Below are 18,862 nucleotides of genomic sequence, written 5' to 3' on the forward strand. Positions count from 1 at the left end.
ATAATATTTCACATTATTACTGTTTTTACTGTATTTTTGATCAAATAAATGTAACCTCTGAGCATAAGAGATATCTTTATTATAACTATTTATCGGTTATTATGACAGTTTTGGGATACTGAGAGGACCTTAAAAGGGACCAACTCTACAGCATACACATAATTTAAGAAAAAGTATTTAACCAATAATATTTTTTTAGAAGTACTGACATGCACTCAATCCAGGGCTATTTTCATTCATGAATGTAAGCGAGAGATCAGACACTGAGCAATGAAGTCAGTGACCTGTGAATGCACACACATTTAGCTCTCCCCAAACACTCCTTACCCCTCATTTCCCATTTTCCAAATCTGATCTTGATTTTTTCCCGAAGGTTCCCACTGAAGTTTGCCTACAAAGGGGCCCTACATGTTTATCTACCAGCACAGAGGGGCACTATGAGCTCAGAGCCCAAACACCAATGAGAGCAGTTTACACATTGAGTGGCCTCTCAGGATTACCTCATGAACATTTAAGACTATCCTACTCGTAAAACATACAAAATCTATATCCAGCTACAATGAACTACATTCAGTCACATATATAAAAGCAATCTTTAACTGTGGGAAAGATGGTTAGACAAAAATAAATAAATAAATAATTATATAAAAAATTAAAATGACATTTTTTATATTATATATGATATGATATGATATATTAGGGTGACCATACGTGCCATTTTCCAGGACCATACGTGCCAGGATTTCTATATTGCCTAAAATATCTAGGTTTTGGCTTTGTTTGCGTGTGCAAACCGATCGGTGTATGACATCAAAATACCATACAGATGGTTCCTTATAGGAGGAAGCGATGTATAGGGAGCAGGCTGTTAAGGTGATTATATCCCCCTCTCAAAAATGTGCAATAAATGTGTGGTGCATGTTTCATCCAGGGATCAGGTTACTGAATATCAATGTCAAGAGGAACCACAACAGAGTGGAGTTACTGATTAAAAATGGGTTGATACAGTGGGCATGTCCTTTTGCTTTTGTAAGTATGCTCAGAGAATCTTAAAAAAAAAGAAGAGGACTGCAATTATTTGAAACACATGAGAATGCTGTTTGCATGTAAAGCATGTGCATATATGCTTAAAGGAATAGTTCAGCCAGAAATGAAAATGTATTCACGCTCAGGCCATCCAAGATATAGACGAGTTTGTGTCTTCATCGGAACAAATTTGGAGAAATGTAGCATTTGCTCTGAATCCTCTGCAGTGAATTGGTGCCATTAGAATGAAGGTCTAAACAGAGGGTATAAGATTTATTTTTGGCGTTTTTGCCTTTATTATGATAGGACAGTAGACAGGAAGCAAAGTGGGAGAGAGAGAGCCGGACGGGATTGTGAAAGGTCCGCGAGCCAGGACTCGAACTCGGGACACCTGAAGCGCAACAACGCTATATGTCGGCACACTACCCACGAGGCCTTCGGCACTGACATGTCGTGGATTTTGATGTGAGTTGACATCAGGGCATGGGCTTTTTTCACTTGAGGAAACGTTATTACGGATTATGGACTAGTATTTAAATTTAAAATGCTTTACTGATGGACTTGTTTTTTACAAACACAGCTTTTTGCTTCACAAGACAATTTATGGACTGGAGTTGTGTGGATTACTTGTGGATTATTGTGATGATTTTCTCAGCTGTTTGAACTCTCATTCTGACGGCGCCCATTCACTGCTGAGGATCCATTGGTGAACAAGTGATGTAATGTTACAATTTGCCAAATCTGTTCTGATGAAGAAACAAACTCAGCTATGTCATGGATGGCCTGAGGGTGAGTAAACTTTCAGCAAAATTTAATTTTTAGGTGAACTATTCCTTTAAGAATGAATCTACATCAGTCTCTATTGTCAAATACAACCATAATACAACTAATGTAAAGGCCATCAAAATGCAATCAAAATGAATAACAGTTACAACTAAACAACAATTATTATAAAGCGGTATTAGACCAATTTTGTTTTAAATGCAATGTTACAAAGGGCCAATAGGCTTCCCACCAATGCCCATGCTTCCAATCAGCAAGACAAACATGAAAACCCAACCTGACTACAACTGGTCACAAAAGGTCACATCAACCAAACCGCTCAGAACAATCTATTTCCCTTTTACTATACCCCAGGCAATCTTACAAGAACGAGGGAAATTCCTTTTTTATGCCTGTTTTAATAGCCTGGGTATAAATAGAGGGTAATTTAGTCATATCAGAGAAGGGAAAGTAGATTTTGAGTAGTAGCTCTCTTAACACACTCTGACAAAAGGAATGAGATGTGTAGGTCTGGAGGACGGCTTGACCCAGGGCAGGGTTATTGACATTGCAGAGTCCAAAATGTTCCCCATGTTTGCATTAGCAGATATTTTTACTGTAATCAAAAGGCATCAATCACGAATCACCAACCACAGGAACAGTTCCTCCACAGAGATGTGGCATGTTTACCCCACTACCACTTCCCCCTGCTTTTGTTTATGTTTCCAAGACACAGGGATGTAATATCATTTAATATAAGCAGTTAAATACGACCAGCCCTATATTGCCAAAAGGGACTGTTTGGCATTAAGAGTTTGAGATCTCATCAATGAACTCAATGAAGTCTCTCTGTGGCTGTGCTGGACTGGACAAAATGAGGTTTCTGTGGGTTCCGTATAGCTGTGCCTGCTGCTGACCGCTGGCTGACCAAGTGCTCTTTGAACAGCAGTAAATCAATGGGCAGCATTCACAAGGAAAGCAACCAGTGACTTCTGGACAAGGAAGTTGAATTTGAAAACCTGAAGTTGTTTGAAGGGTCATCATAAGAAGAAACCGCAAATTAGATCTGACGCCCAAGTCAGTGACGCCATCGTCTTACGGAAAACAAGTGGAAGACTACCAATTCTACAATCAGTTAGTTTAAAAAAAAATGAACCTAATAATACTGAATAATAAAATATCAATGTTTTCAAATGGTTTACATTTAATTTCAAAGTTATTAAATGTAAATTTAGTTAAATAAAAAATTATTAAAATATAAAATATTTTTATATTTTAATATTATTTATATACTATTATAGTGTTTATTAATATGTTGAATTAGCGTTTATTTTTATATGTTCAGTCTTCATTTTAATCTGAGTTTTAATTTAGTCATTTTTATTAGTTTTTGAATCTCTATTTAAATGTAATTTATTTTTATTAGTTTTAATTATTTACTTACAGTTAATAATTTTAGTTCTTCATCTTATTTCAGTTAGCTGCCATTGCAAGATTTCAATTTTTTGATCAGTGTAAGTTACTTTATATAATATTTATATTCTATATTATTTTAGCTTTATTTCAACAACAAAAAAAAAGAATAGTAATGAAAACCCTAATTCAAACGGCATATTACTTAATTAATTTCTGTGTCACTAGTCACAAACAGAACAGCAAACATAATAGTTTCTTGAACACACCCCCTGTCTGCCATCGGGCAACCAAACAGATAGTCCCGCCCACAAGCCATGCTATTGGTTGAGCCAACATTCAGCCTACAAAAACCTAAATGTAAGCATCTAAATAATTACTAAAAGAAAATATCCAAACTCTAAACTATCAGTTAAACCGTTTATTTAAAGTAACCTGCACATGCCTGCATGACAAAAAACAAAAGCTTTCTAGGATATCTTTAGCAGATTTTAGTTGATTACAGTCTGATATACTAAATCCTCAGCAATGAGAAGCAACACAAGTAGCTATTTCCTCGAACAGGGGCATCTGCTAACCAAATGGCAGAACATGATGAGGGATGGATCATTGAGATGAAGAAGACAATGTGCCGTGTAAAGAAAAGCCCAGCATATTCGATACCGCCCTGCTTAAGACAGCCATTGATGGTAATCAAGAATGTCACTCAAATAGCGAAATTGGGGAAATGAAATATAACTTTTAATTGCGTCCCCTCTTTCATCTGTGCCGGCTTGGCAAAGGCCTGCCACTTGTTGTCATCTCTTGGCACATCTGAATCCGCTGCTGAGTTTGGACTTTTAATCATCCAGCTCATGATTGCACAACATGATATGAACAGCAGTGGATGTCATTGTCTGTTGTGTGAGCCAGAGATCAGCTGTCTGTCACTGAATACTTTAAGACTTTGATTCCGGTAAAAGTATTCCATGTGTTCACAATAAAAAAGCAATTGTTTGATACTTCAGTTTGTAAAAATAATCTATACTGGATGACCTACAAGATCATTTAAGATTGCTGAAAATTTCAGATGTTCTTCAGGAAGTTTTGTTCTGCCAGATCTACTGATTTGATTACGGTCATTCCTGGTGATCAGGTGGCAAATATACCACAATATGACATACTGAGAAATGCAAGCTTGTTTGTCCAGACAGTAGACCTGAAGTGACCAGCGTTCACCTAGACAGTCCAATCCATCAAGCGAGCCAGTAGAAATACTGTTTATGGAGATCCTAGCCATCTGCATGTGGTTTGTCTTATTACAGGTGAGGGCTTGGTAAGGTCTTTCCCACGTAGCAAGCTCAATAAAAATGTCCATGCTGCTTTATGGATGAACATGCTGGACTTTCATATACGGAGGGAGACATGGCTTGGCTCGTCCGTCAGTCCCGAATGCATTCCACTTTACTGTGTGCTCTGTGAAAGGATTCCAGGAGGAGCATCCCGCACTCTGACAGACACTCAAACCAGCGTATCAGTCAGGACAGAGTACGGCTGTGCCTGGAACTGTCAGTCGGTGACTTCACGGTCAGCGTTTGTGTATGAAGGTACAATACCTCCTAAATAAATTGGTTTCAGAGAGTCTTTCAAGTCTCTCACCATAATGTGTTGTTTAATGATTTAAAACAAATTCAAGTGAGCTTTAGCGATAACTCAGGTTGGGTAAATATAAATCAGAACACATAAATAAATAAAAATATATACATAATATTTATGGATACAAGGACCTAAAACATAATGCAATATTGTGAGAAAAAGAAGTGCTAACCAAATGCAAAATTGAAAAAATAAATAAATAAATAATAAAAAATACAATCAATTAATACATTTTATGAATATGATTAATTATTAATAATAGAATGTATTAACAATAGTCCAATAATAATAATAATAATAATAAATATTCTTAATAATTAAAAACAATTATTATTATTAATAATAAAAATAATAATAATATCTTGAATGGTAAATAAAGGGGAAAACCATCTAAAAAAAGTACAAAATTATAAACAATTATTCCTCTGAATAACCAAAGTCACTTAATTATCTGCTGCCATCTACTGACTCATTTATAACAGTGGTAATGACATCACGCTGAGTCAGGGGATAGCAAACAGACAGCAGTTTCTGCAGATGACCTATGCTGTCACTTTATGACCGTTCTCTCTCTGACATTTATGTAAATACAAAAAACGATAGACTTTAAGAAGTGCTTAAATGTTAGCTCATGAGAAGAAAAACAATTTTGACCATCTGCAGACAGATATTTGTAATATAGACCACATCTGAAAAGGCTGGCACTCTAAATTAACTTTTAAAATGACATGCTACTTTGATGTCCATGAACAACATAATTGGGACAACTACATTTACATGATTGTCCTTTTATTGTCTCAATATAGGTCACGCATGATCACTTTTACACCCTCAGAAGGACTGTACTGTACGCTTGATTTTATGCACCTGTTAGTAATGGTATAGCTGAAGTAGTCAAACCTGGATAGTTAGAAAGCAGGTGTCCACATGTACTTTTGGATGTGTAGTGTATGTAAACAGGGAAAATGTCCCACCTTCAATCATATCATAGGTTTCTGGAGGCATAGAGTGTCCAGCATGGCTCACAGTCCACACTGGATATCTTCGGATGAACGTCTGATACAGTGTCCACATGTATGTCTTGTAGAAGCCCACCACACCTGGGTTGCCTGTGGAAAGGTGGAAACTTAATTTAGCTTAATTTTTATATTTTCACTTCAATATAAGGCTTGTGAGACATGGTATTCATTGTTTAGACGAGATCAGACGTCTGTTCCAGGTCTGCTGACGTAGCTCTGCTGGTCTTCATAGATGAGGTTAACTAAATGGCATCTCTGATACCCAGCTGCCTTCAGTGCAGAACAATGGGCACTCTGTGTGGTCACAGGGAATTCACTCACTCGCTCCAAAGAGCATCGATGGGCCACAGCCTCACAGGCTGATTCCTTTACCATAATTGTTGTGTGTGTCTGTGAGGTGAGAGTACACGTAAACGAATCACACCAATGTTTCAATAATGTTTGAAGTGTTAAAGAATCACCCATCATTGGAGATAAACTAATTTTGGGACTATTGCGAGTTATGTAAATGTAACTCCAGGGTACTACAATCCAGGCTAGATAGTAAACCAAATTTTTACGCAAAACACAATATACTCTATAACAGCGGTGGCGAACTCCGGTCCTGGAGAGCCGCAGCCCTGCAGAGTTCAGCTCTAACCCTAATTAAAACTCACCTGCCTGTAGCTTCCTAATAACCGTTCAGACCTTGATTAGCTTGTTCAGGTGTGTTTGATTAGGGTTGAAGCAAAACTCTGCAGGGCTGCGGCTCTCCAGGACCGACGTTCGCCACCCCTGCTCTATAATATAAAATACTCTACCAAACTGAGCAAAAATCTGAAAGTTGGTGCAGTTGTTGTTATTTAAACGGCAAAAAATTAAGATGAAAGTCTGCTTGTAATGTAAATCAAAGAGTATACCATACAAAGATATTTAAAGTGCCCCTATTATACCATTTCTAAGGTTCCTAACATTGTTTTGGGAGTCTCCTACAATAGGTTTACATTCATGCAAGGTCAAACAACGCTTTTGTTTTTTCAAAATATGCATTTAATATCACCTCAATTTCAAATGATTCTCAAACGATTCAACCCCTCCTTTCCTTGAGCCTACTCTGCTCTGATTGGTCAGATGGCCCAGTCTGTTGTGATTGGTCTACTGCGTACAGCGTGTGTTGGAAACCATACGTCCACGGTCATAGTTCCTTATTTTGAACGCTTGATAGAAAATATAAACATCTATTATTTATCATACTTACATGTTGTGATTCAGTGGAGCCAGCTGGTCCAAATAAACTGGGTACTGAACCATCTTTCAAGAGCAAGCATTTTGTGAATCCTGCACTGAAATCCCTGAGATTAGAGAAGCAGTCGTCAGTACAATGACGTGTTTGTGGGCGGGGTCAAATTGTTCGCGGCCGGCCAACGGAGAGCATAGGCAGGCATTATGCAAATCTGTTGCCCTGTGACGTGTAGCCGTCACTGATGTGGGATTCGAATTACTAACGACTCGTTTAAACTGTTCAGAGTCGATTCTTTCTTTTGGGAAACAATAACTTTATTTATTGTGCACTTTTGGCCTTACAACTTTGCATTCACATACAGCTACATGCACACACTGCATGAAAGACAATATTCGAATTGGCATAATAGGGGCACTTTAAATGCTTAGTTTAAATATCAGAATATCAAATATCAAAGCTCTGTAGTTTTAATTGTGGTGGTCAAAATTAATAATCAAGCAATGCTAAGTTGCCCCAGTCCAGTAAATGTTCATCTTGAAATGTTAAAAGTAACAATAAAAAGTTATTCATACTTTATATCATTAAAGATTTCACAGCAAAAAGATGTGTACCATGACCTGAAAGGGGAATTTTTTTCAGTTTTTTTTTTCAGTTTTCACACTTGACAGCCATTTACTTGCTAAAAAGTATGTACTGCACCATCAATCAGAAGTCAGAAGGCATGTTGTAGATTGTGCGCAACAGGTTTTTTAGCAGTTTTGATCATGTTAATAATTTCTAGGATTAGAAATTCATGTATTGAATATGACACAATAGTCTTTATAGGGTTAAAGCAGGACCGGTGAAGCAAGTCCATCTCCACCGTCCATCTCAGTCTTACGCTGCACTGATATGAGCGGCGAGGGCCAACAGCAGCTCTTCCGAGCTCTTTTCAAACTGATTAAATCCATTTGTATGTTTTTATTCATGCTGAGGGTTCCCAAATCTCTTTCAGATGGGACTTGACATGCTCAAAGTCCGATCTGCTTCAAGCCAGTGTTATTAGAAATGGCAGGTTTTTCCCAACCAGTCACCACAATAAAGTCACAGGCTCTCTCGCTGTAAAGGCAGATGGAATCAAAGAATGCACTGTCACACATGGGCCCACGGATAGATTTTATCTATAGGGACAGGGGAGGTGGAAGAGGAGACAAGTGCTCTACAGCTTTAAAACACCGCTCCACCCTTGATCTAGCCGATAATTACACACGCTTTCCAATTTTTCTGTCCACGCCGAAGGTGAAAATGCTGCACAAAACTGAAAGCAATAAAACCACAGCCAATCAGAAGATATTTGAAGTAGAATTTTCACTATGTGGGATGCATTGTCAGACCAATGAGATTTCACTGTGGGCCTGATTACTCTGCTCAGAGAAACCAAGCAACCAACAAAACGCCTTGTTTCTTGACATGACGCAGCTGTGAAGAACAGAAACAGAAATGAGGGAAAATCCTGTCATCATTTACTCACCCTCATGTCGTTCCAAACCCGAGTGACTTTCTTTCTTCCATACAGTGAAAGTGGATGAGACCAGGAGCTGTGAAGCTCCACAAAGGACACATTGTAAAAACATGATAAAAGCAGTCAATATAACTTATTAATTCTGAAACAGCTTTTACAGCTTGTGAGGAAGAGACCAACATTTAAGTTTATACAATTTAAAGGGGTGATATGATGCTATTTTAAAGATTATTATTTGGTGTAACAGAATATGTTGACATGCTTTAATGTTCAAAAAACACATTCTTTTTAAAAATTCTGTACATTATTGTAGGTCCTCTATGCCCCGCCTCTCTCAAACGCGTCGTTTTCAACAAAGCCCCTCCTTCCGACAATCACAGTCTGCTCTTATTGGCCAGCTGACCCAGTGCATTGTGATTGGCCGAACACCACAAGCATGCGTCGGAAATGTAACGCCCCATTCCATAATCGCGAGCTTCAGCTTTCAACATAAATATAAATAATGCCCTTAGTTTTACCATCAGTTCAAGCCCGAAAGGGGAACAGATTCACGTGACAGACACAGTGATGATGCTCGTATGTATTTGCAGTACCCAAGCCGCGATTAAGAAAGCTGACTCCACTGTGAGTGACACTGTCTCACACACACATGACGCAATACTCTACATGGCGCTAAACTCCGCATTTAAACAGTCAATAGCAAATACTTAAACTATTTAGAAAACATAATTTCAGTATGATTCGGATTCAGAATAAGTGCCAGATTGCCATAGCAATGTCGGAATCAGCCAGCCTTGTAGGGTGCAAAGTTTGTAGTCTTGAAAGCTAACCTCTCCTAGGTTCACAAATCTGTCATAAAATGCATTGCACAAATTCGAACATCTGGGTTGTGCTGTTCTGTTGTAAATAAATCTTAACCAATTATTCCTCATTGCATCTACTTCCGGAAGGCCAAATAAAGTGTTTTTGCTTTCGCACAGAAACACACAGCGTCTCCCTGACATGGCTGCATCAACACTACTGCGGTTCCTGAAACCACGCCTTCTTTCTTTGCGTGAACATTTGGCCGGCATTAAGCAAATATTTCCACATTGTGACGTAGACATGTGGGGGCATGTTTGAACGAGGCGTTTTAGCCCGGTCCGGATCAGCCTTCTCTTTTAGATAGAATACATCCTTTTGTGGGAGACTTTGAGCTTTGTAACTCTGCAGATCTTATACATGCACAAATAGCTACATAACACACTAAAGAAAAGGAAAAATAGAAATCGCATCATATGACCCCTTTAATGGTGGTCACCAATTACTCTCATTAGGGATGCACTAATATTAAAATTCAGGCTGATACTGACGCCATTATGTTATGACAGATAACTGATTAATGATTCTTATATTAAAATGCATTACTACTTTGTCTAAATAAATTCAAAATAATAATTAAAAAAAAAAACATTTTAAACATTACAAGTCATCACAATATTATGAAAAATGGATATTCATTTTGAGATCTGCAAAAGATTACATTAAAAAAAATTTAAGAATGAGAACAACGGTAAACTCAATGTAAAAATAGGAAAATAAGCTGCACAATTAAAAATCAATTTTCAACTTATACCAATAAATAAAAAATAAAGGATCGGACCGAAATTTTAGTTATTCACTTTCTTGACTGCCATGGTCACCATTCACTTTCATTATGTGGAGGGAAGAAAAGCTTAGAAACATCATTATAAATAACTCCCTTTTTTGTTTCACAGAAGACAGTCATACATGGTGAGTAAATGATGACAGAATATTCATTTTTGGGTGAACTCAAACTCATCTCTTTAATATTTTGATGTGTTGCACCATGTTAGGACACTGAATAATTTTGTGTGTGTATTAGTACACCAGGGAAGTAGAAGATGCCCTTCCCTTTGTAATTGTGTCTGTTCCATTCCTGTGTTAAAACTATAACAGCCTCTTTATATGGACATCACAGGGCTAACAGTGAGACTGAACTAGTGTTTGCCTCTGTGCGGGGAGAAAAATGCAAAGGAGGCATTCCTACCAGAAAAAGACGACAGAAGCATGAGCTATCCTCTCCTCTCCCACACGTTATCATTTCCCCCTCTCCCCGAGTTCATAAATTCAGGGCTGCTTACCAGGACATTAAACAGATACCCTGCCTGCCGTCTCTGACCCCAAGGCTACCTGGACTACCACACCACTGACGTAGCCCTGCAGGTGCAGGACGCACTCTCACTTTGTCTCTCCCTCTGACACACACACACACACACACACACACACCATCCTGCTTGCTTACCAACCACACCGATTCACAAATACACAGAAGGGAAGCCACTAAATCAACTCATAAACACCAGAAGTGATGTAGGTCCCTAGTGAATATCAAAAAATAAAATATTGAGTTGAAAATACTGAGAAACTTGCCACTCGAATTAAGAGTCTCCTTCTGGTTTAGTCTGTGAATGTTGCATTAAACCAGTGTTATTTTGGTATCATTGAGATACTATTATAATTTTGAATTATGTTTTATTCATTTATTTATTTTTTCTGTTTTTGTCAAATTTTAGTAGTTTTTACATTTTATTTTATTTCAGTTCAAAGTTTTAGTAAACTTAAAAAAAAGTTTAAAAAGTATTTTTTAATGGTTTTAGTTAACTATAATAACCCTGCATTAAACTGAACAATAGAAATGCCTATTGACAGATTTTCTATCGACAGCACCATTTACTAGCATTAAAGTGCAGACAAAAACAGGAATGGAGTAAAACAGGTTAAGGAGCCCTGCCATAAGGAAGGCATTAGCAAGTGCTGGAATTCTTTCATGCAGACAGTGTGTGAAGATATCTTTAACTTATTAGCTCCAACATGCCATAAAGCTGATCCAGTCTGCAGAGAGAGAGAGGAACAAGTGAAAATGCTTATTGACTCTGGCAAACAAGCAGACACAAGGGTGACTATAGCCAGATCTCCTGACAGATTGCCCTCCGAGGGTTGTTTCAATTTATTCAAGAGGTATTGTAATCCAGGATAAAAGGCAGTAGGGGAGTTGTCAACCTCAGGAGGTGGAAAAGTTTGGATGGATGAGGAACATTTTACGAATCAAAAGAGAATACCACAACAGGTATTTTTAATATAACAGTCAGTTTAAACTCAATTATCCAAGTAAATGCACCTTACTTATATTGTTTGAGGTTATGAATATCATACTATTCAAACAAACAAGGGAAACAGCACAAAAGCTCAGTGAAGCTTATGAAAGCATGTTCCATAAAATAATCAAAAGTGTCATCACTCTGGGTGACTAAATGATGTCTAACATTAGCCAATGGCTAATAAATTCTTTGATTTTACTTGCCAGTGTGTGTGTTGAAGGCTAAGTATAAGTTTAGCACAGATATGTTTTCACTCGCCGAACACAGACTGAGTGCTTGAGAGTTTCGCTCTCCTTCAAGTGATCTGTAATTTTTAAATTCAGCTCAATGGACGCACAGCGTACCTGTATTTGACGTACCATGTGTGAAGGTGCACGACTCGCCATTTGCTTTGCTGAGAGCACTATTTCTCACAAACACGCAATGAAAGAGAAAGAGAGAGACACAGAGAGAAAGAGAGAGAGAGCAATCGCAAATGGCAATCTCACTGGCTGGCGCTCATCTTTTACAGTCACTGTTTTGATTTCAGCAAATCAGTTTGAGCGAATGCAGACAATCTGATTAATATTCATGAACCCAGTAGCTCATTAATCCTTATTGTGTTTTATTGTTATAAATAGTAGAATTCGTAGCAGTATTATATATTATCAGTATTATTGTTCGTTTTTCCCCTTTTTTTACAGAAACACTGAATGACCAACAATATCTTAAGCACCATCACCAGTTCTAAGTTCAGTTAAAATTGAAGGGGCTTTGTGCAGACAAATATGCATTCATACATGGTTACCAAGTTTTAATTCTAATTACTAAAGTTCTATCATTAAATAATGCATGATTATCACATTATCATATTATAATGCTTGACTGACTGATGTTAAAGAGTGTACATTCAGATATTTAAAAAGCTGTGCCATGCTACAAACATGAGCTTATATATATATATATATATATATATATTTCATATAGGCCAAGGTACGTAGAAGGTTGCAAGGACACATTAATTTGATCAAAAGTGACAGTAAAGACATTTATAAAAATCTATTAACAATACAATTTCCATCCATCAAAGAATCCTGTAAAAAAGTTTTCTACAAAAATATTAAGCAGCACAACTGTTTTCAACATTGATAATAATGAGAAATGTTTCTTGAGGACCAAATCAGCAATTTATTACATTTTTAAATATATAAATATAGTAAAGAGTTAAAGATTCGCTATGCAAGACTAGAGGTGAGGGTAAAAGGTCAGTGCTGGACTGCCAATCAAATCAAACCTCCGGCTAACATTCCTAAAAGCATTATGCCTGAAATCCCAGAAATGCATGAAAAAGCAAAAATAATAACCTCCTTGGCAAGCCCATCGTAACTCCTGATCCACCTGCTCATCAAATGCTAGCAAGAGAATCATAATTGCAGAATGTTCATATAATTTTATATAGTTGCAAGGTGGTCAGCAGAGATGGCTGGATTGGAAATGTTCCATCCATGAGCCATGAAAACTGACATAAATATTAGTTTCCATATCCAAAAAGAGAGGGAAACCCCTTGGAAACATTTGGTGATAAAAAGGCCATGTTACTAGGACCATGAGTTAAAGTAAAGTACACACTGATTAACTCTCTGAACACAATGTGCCTCAACCTCAAGTGGAAACCAACATACTGTCTAAAGATGGAAAGAGGAATCTTTGTAAGATTATCAAACAATGTGATACTGTGGGCTATTGAATGCAGCTGGTGGGACAAGCAGAGTGCTTTGCACAGCAGGTTCCAATAAATCAAAACCATCTGGATATCTATCCCTGACCCATTGAACATCTCTGTACTTTAAATAGGACTCATCATAAGCAATTTTACTTCTTTTAAAATGATAAAGGGCTTAACAATTTTCTTTTACAATTTAATATATAAAATATCCTTCTCATATTTATTCGTCGTTACACATTATTCAAGGTCAGACAAGATCACCATTAAGTCTGTTGTGCATTAGCTGTAAACATGATAATTTGCTATTGAAAGTGGAACATTTAGATAAAAACACTTTTATATAGATAAAATATAAATAACATGTAGGTAACGGTTTCTCTCAAAAATTGGTCTAAAAGCTATCTAAAATCAAGATTTCAATTAGACAGTTCCTTGACAATTCCTTGTTAACTGACTAATTTCAGTGCTGTACTATTACCAAGTTATTTGTTCTTCCACTGTAAAGCTTTCATAATAGGAAACAACATGAAACACTTCATTCTCAGCAGGGGACATACAAAATCGGCAAAAACACAGCAAACCTGCTGCCATCCAGTGGTTTAGTCAGTTAACACGGTTAGTGTGCTACGTGAACTGAGGTGATTTAGATGCATCACACATATATGTCAGTATGCCTGTGTATAAGAGGACTCAAATGGAGCTTGATCTTTTTTGGGAGATATATGCCTCAGTTACATGAAAAAGACAATGAACAATTGGCATTTTGAACAGTACTAACTATTAATGAGTAAAGATCATTTAAATATCCAGATCTTTCAAAATTGACTTAGGGAAGTATGATTGCTTTCTTACACCATGCAATAAAAAGGTTCAATTTGGTATCATTTACACTAAGCTGGTGTACTAAGACTACATAATGTTGAAAAAAAGTCTTCTGATGCCAAATCGGAATTTGCTCAGTCAGTGTGTTCGTTCCAATAATACAACACCGTCCCTCATTCTTACAGAACAAACCCATTAAAACAGTAGCACCTGTGCTGGCCCTGGCAGATATAAGAGCCAAGGGAGCCTCTGGCCAGACTGCAGAGCCATTATTGCCGTTATCTCTGGAGAAAAGGGCACAGGTTCTACAATAACAGTGCCGGCGTATGGGCTCTCCGTTTCCCATAAAGAGTCTATTGAGCACAATGCTCAGTGACATTCAGAGCCTGGTGAAAAGCGGCCCTCTTTAAGGTCATCAGCTTGACTGTGTTCTCTCTCCAGGACATCTGCAGTTGGGGTATCTCTTTTTTTCAATAGATAATGTCAGAAAATAAAAAAAGTGCTATATGTACACTGTCATTTAAAAACAGAAAGAAATTAACAGAAAGAAAGGAATGATTCTACTTTTATTCAGCAAGGACACATTCAATTGATCAATATTGACCCTAAAGACATTTCTAATGTTACAAAATATTTGAAATTAAAATAAATGCTCTTCTGAACTAAGAACTTCAAAGAATCCAGAAGAAAAAAAATTCAGTTTCCACAAAAATATTTTGCAGCAACTGTTTTCAACAATAATATAATATAATAATAATTGAGCACCAAATTAGCATAATAGAATGATTTCTGAAGGATCATGTGAAACTTAAGACTGGAGTAATGATGCTGAAAATTAAGCTTTGCCATCACAGGAATAAAGTACATGTTAAAATATATTCAAAGTTATTTTAAACAGTTATTTTAAATTGTAATAATATTTCACAATTTTACTGTATTTTTGATACTTTTTCATCTTTTGATGGTGAGCATAAGAGACTTCTTTCAAAAATATATAAAAAAAATCTTACCAACCCCAAACTTTTGAACGATAGTGTAAATCGTTCAAGAATAAGAAGAAAAGAGATGTTGTCATCTTTCTATTTTTCCTACCTTTCTAAAACAAAGAGGAACTGGGAGACAAGATTTCATAAGTCTGAAATTTGGTGGCAACATAAAACGCTTCACTGACAGCCAAACTGCTATGAGAAGAACTATAAAAAACATGTGCCATCCAGTAATTCAATGAATCATGAGCAAATGATGACTGCCTGGACATGATGCCTTTCAGTAAAACCAAGCTGTCCTGGTAGCGAACATTCATAAACAGCTATATCTGTGGAAAACATGTTCTATAACTGCAATAATCACAAGAGATGATAGAGATTTGAGGTTTCATGCCACAGAAGTGTTTTTTCAGGGTCTGTTGTTAAGTTCAACTGGAATTGTTCAGTTCAACTTGTCATTTTCTCGGGTATCTCTTTTTTTCAATAGATAATGTCAGAAAATAAAAAAAGTGCTATATGTACACTGTCATTTAAAAACAGAAAGAAATTAACAGAAAGAAAGGAATGATTCTACTTTTATTCAGCAAGGACACATTCAATTGATCAATATTGACCCTAAAGACATTTCTAATGTTACAAAATATTTGAAATTAAAATAAATGCTCTTCTGAACTAAGAACTTCAAAGAATCCAGAAGAAAAAAAATTCAGTTTCCACAAAAATATTTTGCAGCAACTGTTTTCAACAATAATATAATATAATAATAATTGAGCACCAAATTAGCATAATAGAATGATTTCTGAAGGATCATGTGAAACTTAAGACTGGAGTAATGATGCTGAAAATTAAGCTTTGCCATCACAGGAATAAAGTACATGTTAAAATATATTCAAAGTTATTTTAAACAGTTATTTTAAATTGTAATAATATTTCACAATTTTACTGTATTTTTGATACTTTTTCATCTTTTGATGGTGAGCATAAGAGACTTCTTTCAAAAATATATAAAAAAAATCTTACCAACCCCAAACTTTTGAACGATAGTGTAAATCGTTCAAGAATAAGAAGAAAAGAGATGTTGTCATCTTTCTATTTTTCCTACCTTTCTAAAACAAAGAGGAACTGGGAGACAAGATTTCATAAGTCTGAAATTTGGTGGCAACATAAAACGCTTCACTGACAGCCAAACTGCTATGAGAAGAACTATAAAAAACATGTGCCATCCAGTAATTCAATGAATCATGAGCAAATGATGACTGCCTGGACATGATGCCTTTCAGTAAAACCAAGCTGTCCTGGTAGCGAACACTCATAAACAGCTATATCTGTGGAAAACATGCTCTATAACTGCAATAATCACAAGAGATGATAGAGATTTGAGGTTTCATGCCACAGAAGTGTTTTTTCAGGGTCTGTTGTTAAGTTCAACTGGAATTGTTCAGTTCAACTTGTCATTTTCTCTCCCTCATGTCATTCCAAACCTCTATGACTTTCTTTCTTTCATGGAACACAAAAGAATGTTTTGAACAATTTTACTGCTTATTCTTTCCATGGCATTACAATGAATGGGACTCGACCTTTCAAGCTTCAAAATGCAAAGATGCAAAATCATCATAAAATCACCATAAAAGTGGTTCACATGACTTGTGCACTTTACTCCAACAGAAAATGTTGTTCTTTTGAGGCAGAGCTTTTTGGCTCACAAAATGGGCCAGATTTGTTCATGAATAGGATGTTACATTTCTCATGAACTGATCTTTAATAAATTGTCTAAGGCCGTTTTCAGTTAAATTTATTGAAATGACAATTTGTTTTTTATATGTAGCTCACACACTATCAAATGGCTATAGAAGACTTTAAATATATATTGTTAGAGTCATATTGACCCATTTTTGATGCTTTAAAATGCTTTTATTAAGCCTGTAAGCTTCAGTCTCCATTCATTGCATGAAAAAATGAGCAGTACATTCTTCAAAAAATTTTCTTTTGTGTTCCACAGAAAGAAGTCATACAGGTTGAAATGGCATGATGGTGGAAAATGATGACAACACTTTTATATATTTTTGGTGAACTATCTCAAATGAAAGAAACTAAAAGGTGCAAATAAGAAAGTTGCATCTAAAGTGTCAGTTCTAACATAGTCTTTATGACTAGGCGTAATAATCTGAAAAAATATTTTTAGTGCTTAACATCTGCTCCTGAGCTACACAGCTTTTCCATGAATTCAATGTGTTAGAAGCTGCTGTCAGGGGAAGAGTGGTGGCCCATAGAGCCATTTTCCACTGGGGTTTTCCTCTTGACGCAGGGCCAAGTGTAAAAAAGGTAGACTCCCGACTGCACTGAACTTTTCTTCATATCCCCTGCATCTGTTGGACTGTGTTATGTCCAATGCTTCAGATAGCTGTGATGCACTCACCCACCTGTGTACCAATCACCGCTACACAAATTTGGCTAGTTCCAATAGTTATGTTTATTTATGCCTTGGCAACCAAAATCTAACACAGCTCAGTCTACGATATTCATTTCGCCTCAAGACAGGTTTATTTGGTGCTTGGTCTTAATTATGGAAGTGAAGTCATAGGCTTTGAAGTGGAGCAAAACTTTAAAAGATTTAAAGTTCATGCAAACATTGCCTGACATTCAAAATGTAACTTTCAAAAACAATATATATATATATATATATATATATATATAGAAACTGCAAAATAAAAAATAAAGCTATATAAATAAATAACTTTGGCACTGCTATGCCTATGCTCAAATGAGGATAAGAATAGAATAGAATAGAATAGAATAGAACATGTCAGATTATTTTATATAATATAAAACTTTGTGTGATTTCACTATTTTAATGTGAATTTTTGGCATTGTTGAATCATTGAGTTGATATGTTGAATTGTTGAGTCAGAAAGACAAGTCCTAGACTAGCATGTACTAACTAAGAGGAGCTAAGAGGACAAATATATTCAAACAATAATAATTTTTCATATTTTTTTTTTACTTAATGTTTTTTAAAATATAATAAAACACAATTCTGAATATAATATAAAAATATACAAATCATTATTTTAAAATATACAATATATTATAATTTAAGGCATCTGCCCTGGCCCGGGCCTCTTGCTGATGAACATGATGCAGGATGACTGACTGCAAAATGTAGCCTTTATATGATCCTAAAATTCAAGACATGATGGCAAAAAATGGGGGTTTTGTCTTATATTTATATGAGCAAGAGCAAGTTTTTTGTTACGTTTTGGACACAATATTGTCAGTATTGCCTGTTTTGTTCAATTACACCAACAACAAAAAAATTCCAAACAAAGCCAGAGCAGAACTGTTTTTGAATGAAATAAAAATGAGCCAGTGATCCAGTGTCCAATCATAAAGACAATCACTTGCTTTGATCTGAATGAATCAGCCGTTTAAATAAACGAGCTGAATGATTTGCTCAATTAGACAGCAACTTGCCACCATATACTGGCATTTTAGTTTCATATTTAGAGTATTATATATACTGTATATACACACAACCACACATACATACATATATATATATATATATATATATATATATATATATATGTGTGTGTGTGTGTGTGTGTGTGTG

General features: G+C 36.1%; 1 pseudogene; it reads right to left on the minus strand.

The window, feature by feature from the left end:
• The window catches only part of LOC107594845 (lipid droplet-associated hydrolase-like), a 50,476-nt pseudogene that overhangs the window by 27,807 nt on the left and 3,807 nt on the right, over positions 1 to 18,862 (minus strand).

This window comes from Sinocyclocheilus grahami, unplaced genomic scaffold (assembly GCF_001515645.1).
Source record: "Sinocyclocheilus grahami isolate Dianchi unplaced genomic scaffold, SAMN03320097.WGS_v1.1 scaffold191.1, whole genome shotgun sequence".
Classification (NCBI taxonomy): Eukaryota; Metazoa; Chordata; class Actinopteri; order Cypriniformes; family Cyprinidae; genus Sinocyclocheilus; species Sinocyclocheilus grahami.